Source organism: Spea bombifrons, chromosome 9, assembly GCF_027358695.1.
Source record: "Spea bombifrons isolate aSpeBom1 chromosome 9, aSpeBom1.2.pri, whole genome shotgun sequence".
Classification (NCBI taxonomy): domain Eukaryota; kingdom Metazoa; phylum Chordata; class Amphibia; order Anura; family Pelobatidae; genus Spea; species Spea bombifrons.
The window spans coordinates 14,330,565-14,352,477 of NC_071095.1; the positions used below are offsets into that span (position 1 = coordinate 14,330,565).

Here is a 21,913-nt window from a genome sequence, read left to right on the forward strand (position 1 = left end):
TCCTTCTCTATGAATTCCTCTGCTGTAATGCCTAAAATGCGGGTTAAAAAGTTATGACTGAGAAGCAGAGATAGTAACGTATTTACCCAGATAGGAGCGGGGAAGGGAATTGGGGTTACGCACTGAGTAGGACAGGGGTCACTTAATGCCAAGAGCGTTCCTGTCCCACCATTTCCTTCCATCCCTATGCAGGGATACTACATCATTTTAATGTCTTTATGGTACAATGTACAGGAGTCCAGGGAAATGGTTACAAATATATGTAGTAGCAACAAAAGAGAGACCAATGTTCCACGTGCAAAATAACCAAAATTACAATAAATAACAATATATACTTCCCCACACTAAAAGCAGCTTCCACAACACTCTTCCTTAAAGTGTAAACGAAATCCAACAGCAAATAGTGGAGCGCATATACATGGGGGAACAAAAAGAAAATACCGTATATTCCGGCGTATATTCCGCACTGCCCTTACACACACACACACACATATAATATATATATATATATATCTATATATATATCTACACATATGCCTGTCCATACATACACATTTATACACTGCCCTCACCACACACCCCTGCCTTTACACACACATGTATATATATATATATATATATATATATATATATATATATATATATATATATATATATATATATATATATATATATATATATATATATATATATATATATATATATATATATATATATATATATATATATATATATATATATATATATATATATATATATATATATATACATACATACATACATACATACATACATACATACATACATACATACATACATACATACACGTATGTATATATATATATATATATATATACACACACACCAGAGTGTGTGTGTGTGTGTATATATATGTATATATATGTGTATATATATATGTATATATATGTGTATATGTATATGTATATGTATATATATGTGTATATATATATATTTCTCCTCCCTTTCTCCCCATCTCTTACCTTATCTTCTGTCTTCTTTCTTCCATCCAGTTGTGGGCGCGTAGTGATGAGGGAGCAGGGAAGCCCGAGGTCTGGCACTTCAGACCTCGGCTTCCCTGCTCTCTAATCACTAGGCGCCGGGACATGACATCATCCCTGCGCTTGGCATCAATAGCCTAGTGATTAGAGAGCAGGGAAGCCGAGGTCTGAAGTGCCAGACCTCGGGCTTCCCTGCTCCCTCATCACTACGCGCCGGCATTTGATGCCGGGCGCCGGGACATGACGGCATCCCTGCGCTCGGCATCGATAGCCGGCGCCTAGTGATTAGAGAGATTGGTGGCTTCGTGGGAACCTCCGGTTTGGTAAGTACCCGGCGTATAAGACGACCCCCCACTTTTAAGAAGATTTTTTGGGGTTAAAAAGTCGTCTTATACGCCGGAATATACGGTACTAATAGTGTAATACGTAAAATGGACAAAATATTAATAGTGTAATACGAAAAGAAAATATTATTAATATCATTAATAATTAATTAATATTTTGTTCATTTTACGTATTACACTATTAGTATTTTCTTTTTGTTCCCCCATGTATATGCGCTCCACTATTTACATATATATGTAGCTCTGGTGACCTGTACATCACTTCTTTATCTAGTGCAAACTCTATGATGGTCAAACCAGGCAGTCTTCCCATCAAATGTCCCAGCGGAGTCCTACAAGAATCTACCTGAGACCCCTCCGCACCACTTATTACTTACTTGTGAGTCTCAGAGACCCCGAGCTGCGGAAGGCGTCACTTCCAATCTCTTGTACATAAATTTTGATAGTAGAGAAGGTATCTGGCCACACACCGTCAGAAACCGTTATAATGAAGTCGTACGTTCCCTGCGGAGGTCTCTCGGTCATCAGGATTGTCCCGTTGTTTTGGTTCAACCAAAAATACCTACAGAAAACAAACCGTTAATGCAATGTTATCTTCCTCAGACACGCCTTCTAACTCCCACAAACACCAGACATGTCTTCTCTCTCCCTCAAACACCAGACACGTCTTCTCTATCCCTCATACACCAGACACGTCTTCTCTCTCCCTCATCCACAAGACATCTCATCTCGCTCCCTCATACACCAGAGACGTTGTCTTAATCACTCATAAATCAGACATGTCTTCTCACTCCCTCTTAACCCAGACATGTCTCCTCACTCACTCATACACGTCTTCTCTCTCCCTCATCCACAAGACACGTCATCTCACTCCCTCATACACCAGACATGTCTTCTTGCTCCCTCATACACAAGACGCATCTTCTCTCTTCCTCATACATCAGACATCTCTTCTCGCTCCCTCATACACCACACTTCTCATCACTCCCTCATACACCAGACACGTCTTCTTGCTCCCTCATACACCTGACACATATGGTTGTTCACGTACATAACAGACAAGTCATCAAGCTCCAACATACACCAGACGTCTTCTTGCTCCCTCATATATCAGACATGTATTCGCCCTCTCTTATACAACAGACACGTCTTCTCACTCCCTCATACACCTGACATGTATTCTCCCTCTCGCATACACCAGACACATCTCCTCACTCCCTCATACACCAGACACATCTCCTCACTCCCTCATACACCAGACACGTCGTCTCTCTCTCTCTCATACACCAGACACATCTCCTCACTCCCTCATACACCAGACACATCTCCTCACTCCCTCATACACCAGACACATTTTCTCTCTTCCTCATACACCAGACACATCTCCTCACTCCCTCATACACCAGACACGTCGTCTCTTTCTCATACACCAGACACATTTTCTCTCTTCCTCATACACCAGACACGTCTTCTCCTTCACTCATACACCAGACGTGTCTTCTATCTTCCTCCTTCAGCAGACATCTTCTAACTTCCTCATACACCAGACACGTTGTCTCGCTCCCACATACACCAGAGACGTTGTGTTTCTCCCTCATATATCAGACATGTCTTCTTACTCCCTCACACACCAGAGATGTTGTCTTCCTCCCTAATGAATCAGACATGTCTTCTCACTCCCTCATACACCAGACACATCATCTCTCTCCCTCATACACCAGACATGTCTTCTCATTCCCTCATAATCCAGACATGTCTCCTCACTCACTCATACAGACATGTCATCTTGCTCCCTCATATACCAGACATTTCAGCTCGCTCCCTCATACATCAGACACTTCAGCCAGCTCCCTCATACATCAGACATGTCTTCTCGCTCCCTCATCCACCAGACAAAGCTTCTCAGTTCCTCATACACCAGACACGTCTTCTGTCTCCCTCATTAACCAGCCATGTCTTCCATCTCCCTCATTAACCAGACACGTCTTCTCTCTCCTTCATTAACCAGACACTTCTGATCACTCCCTCATACACCAGAAACCACTTCTCTCTCCCTCATACATCAGACACGGCATCTCAGTCCCTCATACACCAGACACTTCAGTTCACTTCCTCAAACATCAGACATGTCTTTTCGCTCCCTCTTACACCAGACACATCTTCTTGCTCTCTTATACACCAGACATGTCTTCTCCCTCTCTCATACAACAGACATGTCACCTCGATCCCTCATACACCAGACACGTGATTTTTCAGTTGATCCGTGACGCCAATGCTGTGTTTTCTTGGGTTATTTATTTACTTTATACCTGAAAATACACGGTGGAGGAAAAGAGAGATGCGTCACTGTGATGGAGGGGACAGAAGAACTCAGGGGGATTGCACAGGTAGTCTGAACACTTAAAAGCCAGTCCTGGTGACACCTGAAGCTGCCATTCTCCGGTGACCGTGACCAGCAGTGACTGACTGTGTTTGACTGCGTGTGTGTATGAGGATGTGATTTTGCAGAGTCTATCGCAGTCCATGCGGTGTCAAGGTAAGGGGAAAATGGTCTGGTAGGTGCAGGATTAGGTTCGGGATAAAATCCCTTCATGAGGCAGAGAGGTCAGGGTTAGGTTAAGGTGTAGATGCAGATGGCGGTCTGCTGCCGCTTTAGGCTTCATCCTTGATGGCAGCAGAGACTGGCAAGATGGCAACGGAGCCTGGGAGACAACAGCAGAGTCTGGGGACACTGACAGAAGGCGGCGGGGTGTGAGAAGACTGGCAGAAGGCTGCAGAGTCTGGTGAGCCTGGCAGAAAGCGGCGAAGACAGAAAAATGGCGGTGGAGTTTGCGGAGACAGGAAGGTGCCATCGCAGTCTGGGAGACGGCAGCAGAGACTGGGAGACGGCAGCAGAGACTGGGAGACGGCAGCAGAGACTGGGAGACGGCAGCAGAGACTGGGAGACGGCAGCAGAGACTGGGAGACTGGCTGACAGTTTAGAAGAACGGGAAATGGTAGTGGAGTCAGAGAAGACAGGAGTTGAGTCTGGGGAGACTGGCACAAGGCAGCAGAGTCTGGGGAGACTGGCAGATCGTAGGGGACTCTAAAGAGACCAGCAGAAGTTAGTGGAGCGTAGGAGGCTGTCAAACGGCAGCGACTCCTGGGAAACTGTTAGGCGTCAGCAGAGACGAGCAAATGGCAGAGAAGTCTGGGGAGACGGCAGCAAAGCCTGGCTGACAGCTGAGAAGACTGGGAAATGGTAGTGGAGTCATAGAAGACAGTAGTTGAGTCTGGGGAGACTGGCACAAGGCAGCAGAGTCTGTGGAGACTGGCAGATCGTAGGGGACTCTGAAGAGACCGGCAGAAGTTAGTGGAGTGTAGGGAGACTGAGACGGTAGCGGAGAAGGGCCAATGGCACTGGAGTCTGAAGAGGCTGGCAAAAGGCAGCAGAGCGTAGGGGGCTGTCAAACGGCAGAGACTCCTGGAAAACTGTCAGCGGAGACGAGCAAATGGCAGAGAAGTCTGGGGAGACGGCAGCAGGGACTGGGAGACGGCAGCAGGGACAGCAGAGCATTAGAGTAGAGAAATAGCTCTTAGATTACGAGACCTCGGGAAAGCAAACATGCCATGTCTGATTGATATCGCGCTCAGTCGGTTCTGCTTTTTGTCCACAGGGTGGCAGCATATCACACATCCAGCCTGCAGTGCAGACTTTCCGCCAGCAGATGGCACACATTTTTTGAGCTTCACCTTGAATACTGCGTCTGCGTGTGATTTTTCAGTTGATCTGTAACGCCAATGCTGTGTTTCCTTGGGATATTTACTGACTTTATACCTGAAAATACACGGTGGAGGAAAAGAGAGATGCGTCACTGTGATGGAGGGGACAGAAGAACTCAGGGGGATTGCACAGGTAGCCTGAACACTTAAAAGCCAGTCCTGGTGACACCTGAAGCTGCCATTCTCCGGTGACCGTGACCAGCAGTGACTGACTGTGTGTGACTGCGTGTGTGTATGATGTGATTTTGCAGAGTCTATCGCAGTCCATGCGGTGTCAAGGCACGGGGAAAATGGTCTGGTAGGTGCAGGATTAGGTTCGGGATAAAATCCCTTCATGAGGCAAAGAGGTCAGGGTTAGGTTAAGGTGTAGATGCAGATGGCTGTCTGCTGCAGCTTTAGGCTTCATCCTTGATGGCAGCAGAGACTGGCAAGATGGCAACGGAGCCTGGGAGACAACAGCAGAGTTTGGGGACACTGACAGAAGGCGGCGGGGTGTGAGAAGACTGGCAGAAGGCTGCAGAGTCTGGTGAGCCTGGCAGAAAGCGGCGAAGACAGAAAAATGGCGGTGGAGTTTGCGGAGACAGGAAGGTGCCATCGCAGTCTGGGAGACGGCAGCAGAGACTGGGAGACGGCAGCAGAGACTGGGAGACGGCAGCAGAGACTGGGAGACGGCAGCAGAGACTGGGAGACGGCAGCAGAGTTTGGGGACACTGACAGAAGGCGGCGGGGTGTGAGAAGACTGGCAGAAGGCTGCAGAGTCTGGTGAGCCTGGCAGAAAGCGGCGAAGACAAAAAAAATGGCGGTGGAGTTTGCAGAGACAGGAAGGTGCCATCGGAGTCTGGGAGACAGCAGCGGACACTGGCAAATGGGAGTGGAGTCTGGGGGAGACTGGCAGATGGCGGGGCAGACTAGCAAATGGCAATGCAGTCTGGGGTGCCGGCAGATGGCAGTAGAGTCTGACGAGACTGGCAAAAGATGGAGTGTGGGTAAACTGGAAGATGGCATCAGAGTCCAAGGAAAAGGCAGTGGAGACTGGCAAACGGCAGTGGATTCTGATGAGACAGGAAGATGGAGATGGAGTGTGGGGAGACTGCAAGGTGGCAGCGGAGAATGGAAAACAGCAGTGGAGTCTGGCAGCAGAGTTTTGGAAGACTGGCAAATGGCAGCAGAGTGTGTGTGTGGGGGGGGACTCTCAGAGTGCAGCGGAGATGAGCCAGGGATTTTCTACTCACACAGCAATGCACGCGATCAGGAGCCATAACAGTTTTGTCTTCAAAGGTCTAGCACGGTGTCTGGATCCGGGAGACCATGTGATGAAAAAGGCTGATAACACAGAAATAATACACAATGCAATGGTTAAACACATCAACACTTCCCTCTCTGGGTTGACTTTACAGGAACACTTTAGGGCCCCACCAATAAAAATGCACATCAAAATACTTTGGGTAAGAGAATACATTTTAAATCACTTTCAAAGGAAGAAGAGAAAAAAAGCTGTGCTTGCCTACTGATGAAACTATACATCATACAGGGTTGACTCACAAATTGAACTATACACCCTACCGGGCTGGCTCCTTCATTAAAATATACACTATAGAGGGCTGGTTAAACTATGTTTTAGACAGGATTGGCTCACTAATTGAAATATACATCATCCAGGGTACAATTTGTGCAAAAACAATAAAAAAGTCCTCTAATTTTATATTTACTGATTGATATCAGTCGGTTCTGCTTTTTGTCCACAGGGTGGCAGCATATCACACATACAGCCTGCAGTGCCGACTTTCTGCCAGCAGAAGGCGCACATTTTTTTGAGCTTCACCTTGAATACTGCGTCTGCGTGTGATTTTCAGTTGATCTGTAACGCCAATGCTGTGTTTCCTTGGGATATTTACAGACTTTATACCTGAAAATACACGGTGGAGGAAAAGAGAGATGCGTCACTGTGATGGAGGGGACAGAAGGACTCAGGGGGATGGCACAGGTAGCCTGAACACTTAAAAGCCAGTCCTGGTGACACCTGAAGCTGCCATTCTCCGGTGACCTGACCAGCAGTGACTGACTGTGTGTGACTGCGTGCGTGTATGACAATGTGATTTTGCGGAATCTATGACAGTCCATGCGGTGTCAGGGTAGCGGGAAAAGGGTCTGGTAGGACCCTGGTAGGACCCTGGTAGGACAGGAAGATGGAGATGGAGTGTGGGGAGACTGCAAGGTGGCAGCGGAGAATGGAAAACAGCAGTGGAGTCTGGCAGCAGAGTTTTGGAAGACTGGCAAATGGCAGCAGAGTGTGTGTGTGGGGGGGGACTCTCAGAGTGCAGCGGAGATGAGCCAGGGATTTTCTACTCACACAGCAATGCACGCGATCAGGAGCCATAACAGTTTTGTCTTCAAAGGTCTAGCACGGTGTCTGGATCCGGGAGACCATGTGATGAAAAAGGCTGATAACACAGAAATAATACACAATGCAATGGTTAAACACATCAACACTTCCCTCTCTGGGTTGACTTTACAGGAACACTTTAGGGCCCCACCAATAAAAATGCACATCAAAATACTTTGGGTAAGAGAATACATTTTAAATCACTTTCAAAGGAAGAAGAGAAAAAAAGCTGTGCTTGCCTACTGATGAAACTATACATCATACAGGGTTGACTCACAAATTGAACTATACACCCTACCGGGCTGGCTCCTTCATTAAAATATACACTATAGAGGGCTGGTTAAACTATGTTTTAGACAGGATTGGCTCACTAATTGAAATATACATCATCCAGGGTACAATTTGTGCAAAAACAATAAAAAAGTCCTCTAATTTTATATTTACTGATTGATATCAGTCGGTTCTGCTTTTTGTCCACAGGGTGGCAGCATATCACACATACAGCCTGCAGTGCCGACTTTCTGCCAGCAGAAGGCGCACATTTTTTTGAGCTTCACCTTGAATACTGCGTCTGCGTGTGATTTTCAGTTGATCTGTAACGCCAATGCTGTGTTTCCTTGGGATATTTACAGACTTTATACCTGAAAATACACGGTGGAGGAAAAGAGAGATGCGTCACTGTGATGGAGGGGACAGAAGGACTCAGGGGGATGGCACAGGTAGCCTGAACACTTAAAAGCCAGTCCTGGTGACACCTGAAGCTGCCATTCTCCGGTGACCTGACCAGCAGTGACTGACTGTGTGTGACTGCGTGCGTGTATGACAATGTGATTTTGCGGAATCTATGACAGTCCATGCGGTGTCAGGGTAGCGGGAAAAGGGTCTGGTAGGACTCGGTGCAGGACTTGATTCAGGATGAGGCAGAAAGGTCAGGGTTAGGTTAAGGTGTATGTGGAAGCAGATGGTTGTTTGCTGCAGCCTTAGCCTTCTTCCTTGACAGCAGAAGAGACTGGCAGACGGAGTCAGAGAAGACAGTAGTTGAGTATGGGGAGACTGGCACAAGGCAGCAGAGTCTGGGGAGACTGGCAGATCGTAGGGGACTCTGAAGAGACCAGCAGAAGTTAGTGGAGCGTAGGGGGCTGTCAAACGGCAGCGACTCCTGGGAAACTGTTAGGCGTTAGCGGAGACGAGCAAATGGCAGAGAAGTCTGGGGAGACGGCAGCAGAGACTGGGAGACTGGCTGACAGCTGAGAAGACCGGGAAATGGTAGTGGAGTCAGAGAAGACAGTAGTTGAGTCTGGGGAGACTGGCACAAGGCAGCAGAGTCTGTGGAGACTGGCAGATCGTAGGGGACTCTGAAGAGACCGGCAGAAGTTAGTGGAGTGTAGGGAGACTGAGACCGTAGCGGAGAAGGGCCAATGGCACTGGAGTCTGAAGAGACAGGCAAAAGGCAGCAGAGCGTAGGGGGCTGTCAAACGGCAGCGACTCCTGGGAAACTGTCAGGCGTCAGCGGAGACAAGCAAATGGCAGAGAAGTCTGGGGAGACGGCAGCAGGGACTGGGAGACGGCAGCAGAGACAGCAGAGCATGAGAGTAGAGAAATAGCTCTTAGATGACGAGACCCCGGGAAAGCAAACATGCCATGTCTGCTCAATAAAGAGCTCACCTGCTCAGTTTAACAAGGAATTTTCTAGTTACGCAGCATAGCACGCGATCAAAAGCGATAACAGTTCTGTCTCCAATGGTCTAGGACGGTGTCTGGATCAGGGAGTCCCCACAATGACAAAGGCTGAAAACACAGAAATAATACACAATGCAATGGTTACACACATTAACACTTACCTCTCTGGCAAACTACTTTGGGTATGAGAATGCATATTAAATTAATTCCAAAGAAAGAAGGAAAAAAACTCTGCAGGCTTCTGATTACTTATATATATCTTACAGGGCTGACTCCTATTAAAGTATACAACATACAGGGCAGGCTCCTTAATTGAACTATAAATTTATAGTTAGGTTAGAGGTTTAAATGCAATTTAAGAAAGTTTTACCTCACTCCCTGAGTGGTAGATAAATGGAACAACCTCCCAGCAGAAGTGGATAATTTACACATGCATGCGAATATGTATACCGCTCCTGAAGCCTGTTTCATTATCCTGCAGCCCCTTCATGCGGCCATAGCTTGTAATAATATTTGGCGTTCATTTTATCAGTAAAGCTGCTATGGCATTGTCATTTCTTATCCTATAGCGCCCTCGTGTGGACATACTCTGATTGCACCCCATTTTTAAAGCGCTGCTGCACAGGGTGTAGATTTAGTGTAATCTGTGTCTAGGATGGCTTTTGTGACATTTAATGAGCAGCAATGTCCTGCATATGTTTATTTAGCTGTAATATTATTACCTCACATACCTGACAAGCGAAATAAAATGAGTAATCCACATATATATCATCTTGAAACACTCAGCTACGATCCGCCACGTGAAAACAACCAGATCTCGTCAGCCATCTTAAAACACCTAGTTGCGATCCGCCATATTAGAACACCCTGATCCCGTCGCCCATCTTAGATCACCTAGTTCCCGTCGGCCATCTTGGAACACCTAGTAGCGATCCGCCATCTTAGAACACCCTTATCCCGTCGACCATCTTAGAACACCCTGATCCCGGTGGCCATCTTGGAACACCTATAGATTATTTATATTGTTAATTAGGTTATTAAGTGTTTGTGTATTTTATTACCTCACACATACAATTTGTTTAGAAAATTAAATAAAACACATAGGCCCGAATGAATTCATATTAAAGCCTTTAGGGGTTAGGGTTGTTAGGGTTAGGGGGGTTAGACATGCCATGTCTGCTCAATAAAGAGCTCACCTGCTCAGTTTAACAAGGAATTTTCTAGTTACGCAGCAACGCACGCGATCAAAAGCGATAACAGTTCTGTCTCCAATGGTCTAGGACGGTGTCTGGATCAGGGAGTCCCCACAATGACAGAGGCTGAAAACACAGAAATAATACACAATGCAATGGTTACACACATTAACACTTCCCTCCCTGGCAAACTACTTTGGAATTAATTTAATATGCATTCTCGTACCAAAAGGAAGAAGGAAAAAAACTCTGCAGGCTTCTGACTAACTATACATTAAAGTATACCACATACAGGGCAGGCTCCTTAATTGAACCATACATTTATAGTTAGAGGTTTAAATGCACTCCCTGAGTGGTAGATAAATGGAACAGCCTCCCAGCAGCCATAGCTTGTAATAATATTTGGCATTCATTTTATTAGTAAAGCTGCTATGGCGTTGTCATTTCTTATGCGATAGCGCCCTCGTGTGGACATAGTTTGTAATAATATTTGGCATTCCTTTTATTAGTAAAGTTGCTATGGCATTGTCATTTCTTATCCTATAGTGCCCTCGTGTGGACATATTGTGATTGCACCCCGTAGCTTGTGTCTCGATAGATGGCTTTTGTGACATTTAATGACCAGCAATGTCCTGCATATGTTTATTTAGCTGTTATATTATTACCTCACAGACCCGACAAGCGAAAGAAATTGAATAAACCACATATATCACCATGGAACACTCAGCTACGATCCGCCACATGAAAACAACCAGATCCTGTCAGCCATCTTGGAACACCTAGTTGCAATACGACATCTTGGAACACCAGGATGCCGTCGGCCATCTTGGAACACCCTGTTCCCGTCGGCCATCTTGGAACACCCAGTTTCTGTCGGTCATCCTGTAACATCCTGTTGCTCGCACATCTAACGTGTTTATAAAATTAAATAAAACACATAGGCCCTGGTGGATTAATATTAAAGCCCTTGTGTAGCAATGAGAATTTCCTCCATAATTTTATATTTACTAATTTATATCGCGCTCAGTCTGTTCTGCTTTTTGTCCACAGGGTGACAGCATATCCCACATACAGCCTGCGGTGCTTAATCTGTACCTCCAATGCTGTGTTTCCTTGGGTTATTTATTTACGTTATACCTGCAAATACATGGTAGAGGAAAAGAGATTTGGGTCACTGTGATGGAGGGGACAAAAGGACTGAGGGGGATGGCACAGGTAGCTTGAACACTTAAAAGCCAGTCCTGGTGACACCGGAAGCTGCCATTCTCTGGTGACCTGAACAGCAGTGACTGCGTGCATGCATGACGATGTGATTTTACAGAATCAATAACAGTCCATGCAGTGTCAGGGTAGCGGGAAAAGGGTCTGGTAGGACTAAGGTGTATGTGGTTAGGTTAAGGTGTATGTGGATGCAGAAGAGACTGGCAGACAGCAGCAGAGACTGGCAGACAGCAGAGCAGCAGCAGACTCTGGGGAGACTGGCACAAGGCAGCAGAGTCTGGGGAGACTGGCAAAAGGCAGCAGAGTCTGGGGAGAGTGGTAGATGGTAGGGGACTATAAAGAGACCAGCAGAACTTAGTGGAGTGTAGGGAGACTGTGAGACGGTAGCGGAGAAAGGCCAATGGCACTAGAGTCTAAAAAGACTGGCAAAAGGCAGCAGAGCGTAGGGGGCTGTCAAACGGCAGCGACTCCTGGGAAACTGTCAGGCGTCAGCGGAGACAAGCAAATGGCAGAGAAGTCTAGGGAGACGGCAGCAGAGACTGAGAGATGGCAACAGAGACTGGGGGGAGAATGGGAGATGACAGCAGAGAGTGTGAGATGACAGCAGAGAGTGGGGGGAGACTTGAAGATGGCAGCAGAGAGTGGGGGGAGACTTGAAGATGGCAGCAGAGACTAGGGGGAGACAACGACGGCAGCAGAGACTGGGAGATGGCAGCAGAGACTAGGGGGAGACTGAGAGATGGCAGCAGAGACTAGGGGGGGCTGGGAGATGGCAGCAGAGACTAGGGGGGGCTGGGAGATGGCAGCAGAGACTAGGAGGAGACTGGGAGCAGAGACTGGGAGATGGCAGCAGAGACTGGGGGGAGACTAGGAGATGGCAGCAGAGACTGGGGGGAGACTAGGAGATGGCAGCAGAGACTAGGGGGACACAGAGATGGCAGCAGAGACTAGGAGGAGACTGGGAGCAGAGACTGGGAGATGGCAGCAGAGACTGGGGGGAGACTAGGAGATGGCAGCAGAGACTAGGGGGACACAGAGATGGCAGCAGAGACTAGGGGAGACTGTGAGATGGCAGCAGAGACTGTGAGATGGCAGCAGAGACTAGGGGGAGACTGGGAGATGGCAGCAGAGACTGGGAGATGGCAGCAGAGACTAGGGGGAGACTGGGAGATGTCAGGGGAGACTAGGGGGGCTGGGAGATGGCAGCAGAGACTAGGAGGAGACTGGGAGATGGCAGCAGAGACTAGGAGGAGACTGGGAGATGGCAGCAGAGACTGGGAGATGGCAGCAGAGACTGGGAGATGGCAGCAGAGACTGGGGGGGACTAGGAGATGGCAGCAGAGACTGGGGGACACAGAGATGGCAGCAGGCAGAAGAGCGTAGGGGGCTGTCAAACGGCAGCGACTCCTGGGAAACTGTCAGGCGTCAGCGGAGACAAGCAAATGGCAGAGAAGTCTAGGGAGACGGCAGCAGAGACTGGGGGGAAAGTGGGAGATGGCAGCAGAGAGTGGGAGATGGCAGCAGAGAGTGGGAGATGGCAGCAGAGAGTGGGAGATGGCAGCAGAGAGTGGGAGATGGCAGCAGAGAGTGGGAGATGGTAGCAGAGAGTGGGGGGAGACTAGAAGATGGCAGCAGAGACTGGGAGATGGCAGCAGAGACTAGGGGGAGAATGAGAGATGGCAGCAGAGACTAGGGGGGACTGGGAGATGGCAGCAGAGACTGGGAGATGGCAGCAGAGACTGGGGGGGAGACTAGGAGATGGCAGCAGAGACTAGGGGGACACAGAGATGGCAGCAGAGACTAGGGGGAGACTGTGAGATGGCAGCAGAGACTGAGAGATGGCAACAGAGACTAGGGGGAGACTGGGAGATGGCAGCAGAGAGTCGGGGGAGACAGAGACGGCAGCAGAGACTGGGAGATGGCAGCAGAGACTAGGGGGAGACTGAGAGATGGCAGCAGAGACTAGGGGGGACTGGGAGATGGCAGCAGAGACTAGGAGGAGACTGGGAGCAGAGACTGGGAGATGGTAGCAGAGACTGGGAGATGGCAGCAGAGACTGGGGGGAGACTAGGAGATGGCAGCAGAGACTAGGGGGACACAGAGATGGCAGCAGAGACTAGGGGGAGACTGTGAGATGGCAGCAGAGACTGAGAGATGGCAACAGAGACTGGGAGATGGCAGCAGAGACAGCAGAGCATGAGAGTAGAGAAATAGCTCTTAGTTTACAAGACCCCGGGAAAGCAAACATGCCATGTCTGCCCAATAAAGAGCTCACCTGCTTAGTTTATCCAGGAATTTTCTAGTTGCGCAGCACAGCACGCGTTCAGGAGCGATAACAGTTCTGTCTCCAATGGTCCAGCACGGTGTCTGGATCAGGGAGTCCCCAGGATGACAAAGGCTGATAACACAGAAATAATACACAATGCAATGGTTAAACACATTAACACTTCCCTCTCTGGGTTATTTTTTAAAGGAGCAGTTTAGGGCCCCACCAATGATAATGCACATCAAAGTACTTTGGAAGTAATTTAATATGCATTCTCATTCCCAAACAAAGACAGGGAAAAGGCCGTGCTTGCCTACTGACTAAACTATTCATAATACAGGGTTAGCGCACTTATTGAAATATACATCATACAGGGCTGGCTCGGTAATCGAACTATACCTAACATAAGTAGGGTCACAATTTCTAATCCGCCGGGGTACATAAGTCCTTTTGCAGCAGTAATTTGTGGGAAAACAATGAGAATTTCCTCTATATTTTTTATATATTTTTTTCTATCACGCTCTTTGTGTGGGGAGACTGGCAGAAAGCAGCAAAGATGGACAAATGGCAGTGGAGTCTGGGGAGACAAGAAGATGGCATCAGAGAGCGGGGAGACAGGAAGATGGCATCAGAGAGCGGGGAGACAGCAGTTGAGACTGGCAAACGGCAGCAGAGTCTGAGGAGAAAGGCAAAAGGCGGCAGAGAATGGAAAATGACAGAGGAGACCGGCAGACGGCAGCAGAGTGTGGGGAGACTGGCAGTGGACGGCAGAGACGGGCAAAAGGCACCTGCTCGGTTTATCCAGAGATTTTCCTATCACGCAGCAACGCACGCGACCAGGATCCATAACAGTTCTGTCTCCAATGGTGTGGCACAGTGCCTGGATCAGGGAGTCCCCACGATGACAAAGGCTGAGAACACAGAAATAATCCACAATGCAATGGTTACACACATTAACACTTACCTCTCTGGCAAACTACTTTGGGTATGAGAATGCATATTAAATTAATTCCAAAGGAAGAAGGAAAAAAAACTCTGCAGGCTTCTGATTACTTATATATATCTTACAGGGCTGACACCTATTAAAGTATACCACATACAGGGCAGGCTCCTTAATTGAACTATACATTTATAGTTAAGTTAGAGGTTTACCTCACTGCCTAAGTGGTAGATAAATGGAACAGCCTCCCAGCGGCCATAGCTTGTAATAATATTTGGCATTCATTTTATTAGTAAAGCTGCTATGGCGTTGTCATTTCTTATCCTATAGCGCCCTCGTGTGGACATAGTTTGTAATAATATTGTTATCCTATAGCGCCCTCGTGTGGACATATTGTGATTGCACCCCGTTTTTAAAGCGCTGCTGCACAGGGTGTAGATTTAGTGTAATCTGTGTCTAGGATGGCTTTTGTGACATTTAATGAGCAGCAATGTCCTGCATAAGTTTATTTAGCTGTTATATTATTACCTCACAGACCCGACAAGCGAAAGAAAATGAATAAACCACATATATCACCTTGGAACACTCAGCTACGATCCGCCACGTCAAAGCAACCAGATCCTCACAGCCATCTTGAAGCACCTAGTTGCGATCTGCCACATTAAAACACCCTGATCCCGTCGGGCATCTCGGATCACCTAGTTGCGATCCGCCATCTTGAAACACCCTGATCCCGTCGGCCATCTCGGATCACCTAGTTCCCGTCTGCCATCTTGGAACACCGAGATCTCATCGGCCATCTTGGAACACCGAGATCCCGTCTGCCATCTTGGAACACCGAGATCCCGTCGGCCATCTTAGAACACCGAGATCCCGTCGGCCATCTTGGAACACCGAGATCCCGTCGGCCATCTTGGATCACCTAGTTGCGATCGGCCATCTTGGATCACCTAGTTGCGATCGGCCATCTTGGAACACCGAGATCCCGTCGGCCATCTTGGAACACCTATAGATTATTTATAGTGCTAATTAGGTTATTAGGCGTTTGTATATTTTATTACTTCGCACATACAATTTGTTTAGAAAATTAAAAAAAAAACACATAGGCCCCAGTGAATTCATATTAAAGCCTTTGTGCAACAGTAATTTGTGTGAAAAAAAATTCATCTATAATTTTATATTTATTGATTTATAGGCTTAGGGGGTTAGGGTTAGGGGGTTAGGGTTAGGGGGTTAGGGCAGGCTCCTTAATTGAACTATACATTTATAGTTAGGTTAGAGGTTTAAATGCAATTTAAGAAAGTTTTACCTCACTCCCTGAGTGGTAGATAAATGGAACAGCCTCCCAGCGGCCATAGCTCGTAATAATATTTGGCATTCATTTTATTAGTAAAGCTGCTATGGCGTTGTCATTTCTTATCCGATAGCACCCTCGTGTGGGCATAGTTTGTAATAATATTTGGCATTCCTTTTATTAGTAAAGTTGCTATGGCATTGTCATTTCTTATCCTATAGTGCCCTCGTGTGGACATATTGTGATTGCACCCCGTAACTTGTGTCTCGATAGATGGCTTTTGTGACATTTAATGACCAGCAATGTCCTGCATATGTTTATTTAGCTGTTATATTATTACCTCACAGACCCGACAAGCGAAAGTAATTGAATAAACCACATATATCACCTTGGAACACTCAGCTACGATCCGCCACATGAAAACAACCAGATCCTGTCAGCCATCTTGGAACACCCGGATGCCGTCGGCCATCTTGGAACACCCTGTTCCCGTCGGCCATCTTGGAACACCCTGTTCCCGTCGGCCATCCTGTAACATCCTGTTGCTCGACCATCTAACGTGTTTATAACATTAAATAAAACACATAGGCCCCGGTGGATTAACATTAAAGCCCTTGTGTAGCAATGAGAATTTCCTCCATAATTTTATATTTACTAATTTATATCGCGCTCAGTCTGTTCTGCTTTTTGTCCACAGGGTGACAGCATATCCCACATACAGCCTGCAGTGCTTAATCTGTACCTCCAATGCTGTGTTTCCTTGGGTTATTTATTTACGTTATACCTGCAAATACATGGTAGAGGAAAAGAGATTTGGGTCACTGTGATGGAGGGGACAAAAGGACTGAGGGGGATGGCACAGGTAGCTTGAACACTTAAAAGCCAGTCCTGGTGACACCGGAAGCTGCCATTCTCTGGTGACCTGAACAGCAGTGACTGCGTGCATGCATGACGATGTGATTTTACAGAATCAATAACAGTCCATGCAGTGTCAGGGTAGCGGGAAAAGGGTCTGGTAGGACTAAGGTGTATGTGGTTAGGTTAAGGTGTATGTGGATGCAGAAGAGACTGGCAGACAGCAGCAGAGACTGGCAGACAGCAGAGCAGCAGCAGACTCTGGGGAGACTGGCACAAGGCAGCAGAGTCTGGGGAGAGTGGTAGATGGTAGGGGACTATAAAGAGACCAGCAGAACTTAGTGGAGTGTAGGGAGACTGTGAGACGGTAGCGGAGAAAGGCCAATGGCACTAGAGTCTAAAAAGACTGGCAAAAGGCAGCAGAGCGTAGGGGGCTGTCAAACGGCAGCGACTCCTGGGAAACTGTCAGGCGTCAGCGGAGACAAGCAAATGGCAGAGAAGTCTAGGGAGACGGCAGCAGAGACTGAGAGATGGCAACAGAGACTGGGGAGAGAATGGGAGATGGCAGCAGAGAGTGGGGGGAGACTAGAAGATGGCAGCAGAGACTAGGGGGAGACAAAGACGGCAGCAGAGACTGGGAGATGGCAGCAGAGACTAGGGGGAGACTGAGAGATGGCAGCAGAGACTAGGGGGGCTGGGAGATGGCAGCAGAGACTAAGAGGAGACTGGGAGATGGCAGCAGAGACTAGGAGGAGACTAGGAGATGGCAGCAGAGACTAGGAGGAGACTGGGAGACGGCAGCAGAGACAGGGAGATGGCAGCAGAGACTGGGGGGGGACTAGGAGATGGCAGCAGAGACTAGGGGGACACAGAGATGGCAGCAGGCAGCAGAGTGTAGGGGGCTGTCAAACGGCAGCGACTCCTGGGAAACTGTCAGGCGTCAGCGGAGACAAGCAAATGGCAGAGAAGTCTAGGGAGACGGCAGCAGAGACTGGGGGGAGAGTGGGAGATGGCAGCAGAGAGTGGGAGATGGCAGCAGAGACTAGGGGGAGACTGAGAGATGGCAGCAGAGACTAGGGGGGACTGGGAGATGGCAGCAGAGACTAGGAGGAGACTGGGAGCAGAGACTGGGAGATGGTAGCAGAGACTGGGGGGGAGACTAGGAGATGGTAGCAGAGACTGGGGGGGAGACTAGGAGATGGCAGCAGAGACTAGGGGGACACAGAGATGGCAGCAGAGACTAGGGGGAGACTGTGAGATGGCAGCAGAGACTGTGAGATGGCAGCAGAGACTAGGGGGAGACTGGGAGATGGCAGCAGAGACTGGGAGATGGCAGCAGAGACTAGGGGGAGACTGGCAGATGTCAGGGGAGACTAGGGGGGGCTGGGAGATGGCAGCAGAGACTAGGAGGAGACTGGGAGATGGCAGCAGAGACTAGGAGGAGACTGGGAGATGGCAGCAGAGACTGGGGGGGACTAGGAGATGGCAGCAGAGACTGGGGGACACAGAGATGGCAGCAGGCAGCAGAGCGTAGGGGGCTGTCAAACGGCAGCGACTCCTGGGAAACTGTCAGGCGTCAGCGGAGACGAGCAAATGGCAGAGAAGTCTAGGGAGACGGCAGCAGAGACTGGGGGGAGAGTGGGAGATGGCAGCAGAGAGTGGGAGATGGCAGCAGAGACTAGGGGGAGACTAGAAGATGTCAGGGGAGACTAGGGGGGGCTGGGAGATGGCAGCAGAGACTAGGAGGAGACTGGGAGATGGCAGCAGAGACTAGGAGGAGACTAGGAGATGGCAGGAGAGACTAGGAGGAGACTGGGAGATGGCAGCAGAGACTGGGGGGGACTAGGAGATGGCAGCAGAGACTGGGGGACACAGAGATGGCAGCAGGCAGCAGAGCGTAGGGGGCTGTTAAACGGCAGCGACTCCTGGGAAACTGTCAGGCGTCAGCGGAGACGAGCAAATGGCAGAGAAGTCTAGGGAGACGGCAGCAGAGACTGGGGGGAGAGTGGGAGATGGCAGCAGAATAAGCCCTGGGACAGGACAGAGAAGGTGAGAAGGTTCAAATAAGGGTTTAAAGCTTTGATGATGAGCAAGAAACACATGGCAAAAAGCTCTCCCCGGACTGTGAGAAAAAATTAAAAGCCTACAACACCTGGTATTCCCAGGCGGTCTCCCATCCAGGTACTAACCAGGCCCAACCCTGCTTAGCTTCCAAGATCAGACAAGATCGGGCGCTTTCAGGGTGGTATCGCCGCAGTTATGAAAGTTTTTTATTTTACTTCTCTTATTCTGTTGCTGCTGCTGCTGCTGCTGCTGCTGCTGCTGCTGCTGCTGCTGCTGCTTGTCGTCAGACAGAAAGAATTATAAGCCCTGGGACAGGACAGAGAAGGTGAGAAGGTTCAAATAAGGGTTTAAAGCTTTGATGATGAGCAAGAAACACATGGCAAAAAGCTCTCCCCGGACTGTGAGAAAAAATTAAAAACCTACAACACCTGGCATTCCCAGGCGGTCTCCCATCCAGGTACTAACCAGGCCCAACCCTGCTTAGTTTCCGAGATCAGACGAGATCAGGCGCTTTCAAGGTGGTATGGCCGCAGGTGTGAAAGTGTTTTATTTTACTTCTCTTATTCTGTTGCTGCTGCTGCTGCTGCTGCTGCTGCTGCTGCTGCTGCTTGTCATCATCAGACAGAAAGAATTATAAGCCCTGGGACAGGACAGAGAAGGTGAGAAGGTTCAAGTAAGGGTTTAAAGCTTTGATGATGAGCAAGAAACACATGGCAAAAAGCTCTCCCCGGACTGTGAGAAAAAATTAAAAGCCTACAACACCTGGTATTCCCAGGCGGTCTCCCATCCAGGTACTAACCAGGCACAACCCTGCTTAGCTTCCGAGATCAGACGAGATCGGGCGCTTTCAGGGTGGTAAGGCTACAGGTGCGAAAGTGTTTTATTTTACTTCTCTTATTCTGTTGCTGCTGCTGCTGCTTGTCGTCAGACAGAAAGAATTATAAGCCCTGGGACAGGACAGAGAAGGTGAGAAGGTTCAAATAAGGGTTTAAAGCTTTGATGATGAGCAAGAAACACATGGCAAAAAGCTCTCCCCGGACTGTGAGAAAAAATTAAAAGCCTAAAACACCTGGTATTCCCAGGCGGTCTCCCATCCAGGTACTAACCAGGCCCAACCCTGCTTAGTTTCCGAGTTCAGACGAGATCGGGCGCTTTCAGGGTGGTATGGCCGCAGGTGTGAAAGTGTTTTATTTTACTTCTCTTATTCTGTTGCTGCTGCTGCTGCTGCTGCTGCTGCTGCTGCTTGTCGTCAGACAGAAAGAATTATAAGCCCTGGGACAGGACAGAGAAGGTGAGAAGGTTCAAATAAGGGTTTAAAGCTTTGATGATGAGCAAGAAACACATGGCAAAAAGCTCTCCCCGGACTGTGAGAAAAAATTAAAATCCTACAACACCTGGTATTCCCAGGTGGTCTCTCATCCAGGTACTAACCAGGTCCAATGCTGCTTAGTTTCCGAGATCAGACGAGAGCAGGCGCTTTCAGGGTGGTATGGCCCCAGGAGTGAAAGTGTTTTATTTTACTTCTCTTATTCTGCTGCTGCTGCTGCTGCTGCTGCTGCTGCTTGTCATCAGACAGAAATAATTATAAGCCCTGGGACAGGACAGAGAAGGTGAGAAGGTTCAAATAAGGGTTTAAAGCTTTGATGATGAGCAAGAAACACATGGCAAAAAGCTCTCCCCGGACTGTGAGAAAAGAAATAGCCTACAACACCTGGTATTCCCAGGCGGCCTCCCATCCAGGTACTAAACAGGCCCAACCCTGCTTAGCTTCCGAGATCAGACGAGACCGGGCGCTTTCAGGGTGGTATGGCCGCAGGTGTGAAAGTGTTTTATTTTACTTCTCTTATTCTGTTGCTGCTGCTGCTGCTGCTGCTGCTGCTGCTGCTGCTGCTGCTGCTTGTCGTCAGACAGAAAGAATTATAAGCCCTGGGACAGGACAGAGAAGGTGAGAAGGTTCAAATAAGGGTTTAAAGCTTTGATGATGAGCAAGAAACACATGGCAAAAAGCTCTCCCCGGACTGTGAGTAAAGAAAAAGCCTACAACACCTGGTATTCCCAGGCGGTCTCCCATCCAGGTACTAACCAGGCCCAACTCTGCTTAGCTTCCGAGATCAGACAAGAGCGGGCACTTTCAGGGTGGTATGGCTGCAGGTGTGAAAGTTTATTATTTTACTTCTCTTATTCTGTTGCTGCTGCTGCTGCTGCTGCTGCTGCTGCTGCTGCTGCTTGTCGTCAGACAGAAAGAATTATAAGCCCTGGGACAGGACAGAGAAGGTGAGAAGGTTCAAATAAGGGTTTAAAGCTTTGATGATGAGCAAGAAACACATGGCAAAAAGCTCTCCCCGGACTGTGAGAAAAAATTAAAAGCCTACAACACCTGGTATTCCCAGGCGGTCTCCCATCCAGGTACTAACCAGGCCCAACCCTGCTTAGCTTCCGAGATCAGGCGCTTTCAGGGTGGTATGGCCGCAGGTGTGAAAGTGTTTTATTTTACTTCTCTTATTCTGCTGCTGCTGCTGCTGCTGCTTGTCGTCAGACAGAAAGAATTATAAGCCCTGGGACAGGACAGAGAAGGTGAGAAGGTTCAAATAAGGGTTTAAAGCTTTGATGATGAGCAAGAAACACATGGCAAAAAGCTCTCCCCGGACTGTGAGAAAAAATTAAAAGCCTACAACACCTGGTATTCCCATGCGGTCTCCTATCCAGGTACTAACCAGGCCCAACCCTGCTTAGCTTCTGAGATCAGACGAGATCGGGCGCTTTCAGGGTAGTATGGCCGCAGGTGTGAAAGTCTTTTTATTTTACTTCTCTTATTCTGTTGCTGCTGCTGCTGCTGCTGCTGCTGCTGCTGCTTCTGCTGCTGCTGCTGCTGCTTCTGCTGCTGCTGCTGCT

At 48.4% G+C, this 21,913-nt stretch overlaps 1 long non-coding RNA gene, 6 other non-coding genes and 3 pseudogenes across 7 annotated transcripts; all 10 read right to left on the minus strand.

Annotated features, from left to right (window-relative positions):
* Positions 1-3,985: 3,985 nt before the first annotated feature.
* LOC128504262 (uncharacterized) lies at positions 3,986-14,054 on the minus strand. The gene is made up of 3 exons (XR_008355449.1): positions 14,011-14,054; positions 10,385-10,507; positions 3,986-4,085 (listed from the first exon to the last, which is right to left on the minus strand). It is a non-coding gene; the product is annotated as an uncharacterized LOC128504262 (long non-coding RNA).
* A 5,043-nt stretch (positions 14,055-19,097) lies between these two features.
* Positions 19,098-19,216, minus strand: LOC128465383 (5S ribosomal RNA). The gene has a single exon (XR_008345164.1). It is a non-coding gene; the product is annotated as a 5S ribosomal RNA (ribosomal RNA).
* Positions 19,217-19,437: 221 nt separating this feature from the next.
* LOC128464542 (5S ribosomal RNA) lies at positions 19,438-19,556 on the minus strand. The gene has a single exon (XR_008344370.1). It is a non-coding gene; the product is annotated as a 5S ribosomal RNA (ribosomal RNA).
* A 215-nt stretch (positions 19,557-19,771) lies between these two features.
* Positions 19,772-19,890, minus strand: LOC128465081 (5S ribosomal RNA). The gene has a single exon (XR_008344878.1). It is a non-coding gene; the product is annotated as a 5S ribosomal RNA (ribosomal RNA).
* Positions 19,891-20,078: 188 nt separating this feature from the next.
* On the minus strand, positions 20,079-20,197 carry LOC128464687 (5S ribosomal RNA). Its single transcript, XR_008344507.1, has one exon. It is a non-coding gene; the product is annotated as a 5S ribosomal RNA (ribosomal RNA).
* A 206-nt stretch (positions 20,198-20,403) lies between these two features.
* On the minus strand, positions 20,404-20,522 carry LOC128466579 (uncharacterized; annotated as a pseudogene).
* A 198-nt stretch (positions 20,523-20,720) lies between these two features.
* LOC128464526 (5S ribosomal RNA) lies at positions 20,721-20,839 on the minus strand. Its single transcript, XR_008344355.1, has one exon. It is a non-coding gene; the product is annotated as a 5S ribosomal RNA (ribosomal RNA).
* Positions 20,840-21,055: 216 nt separating this feature from the next.
* Positions 21,056-21,174, minus strand: LOC128465639 (uncharacterized; annotated as a pseudogene).
* Positions 21,175-21,386: 212 nt separating this feature from the next.
* LOC128465812 (uncharacterized) lies at positions 21,387-21,495 on the minus strand (annotated as a pseudogene).
* Positions 21,496-21,686: 191 nt separating this feature from the next.
* LOC128465302 (5S ribosomal RNA) lies at positions 21,687-21,805 on the minus strand. The gene has a single exon (XR_008345088.1). It is a non-coding gene; the product is annotated as a 5S ribosomal RNA (ribosomal RNA).
* Positions 21,806-21,913: the final 108 nt, after the last annotated feature.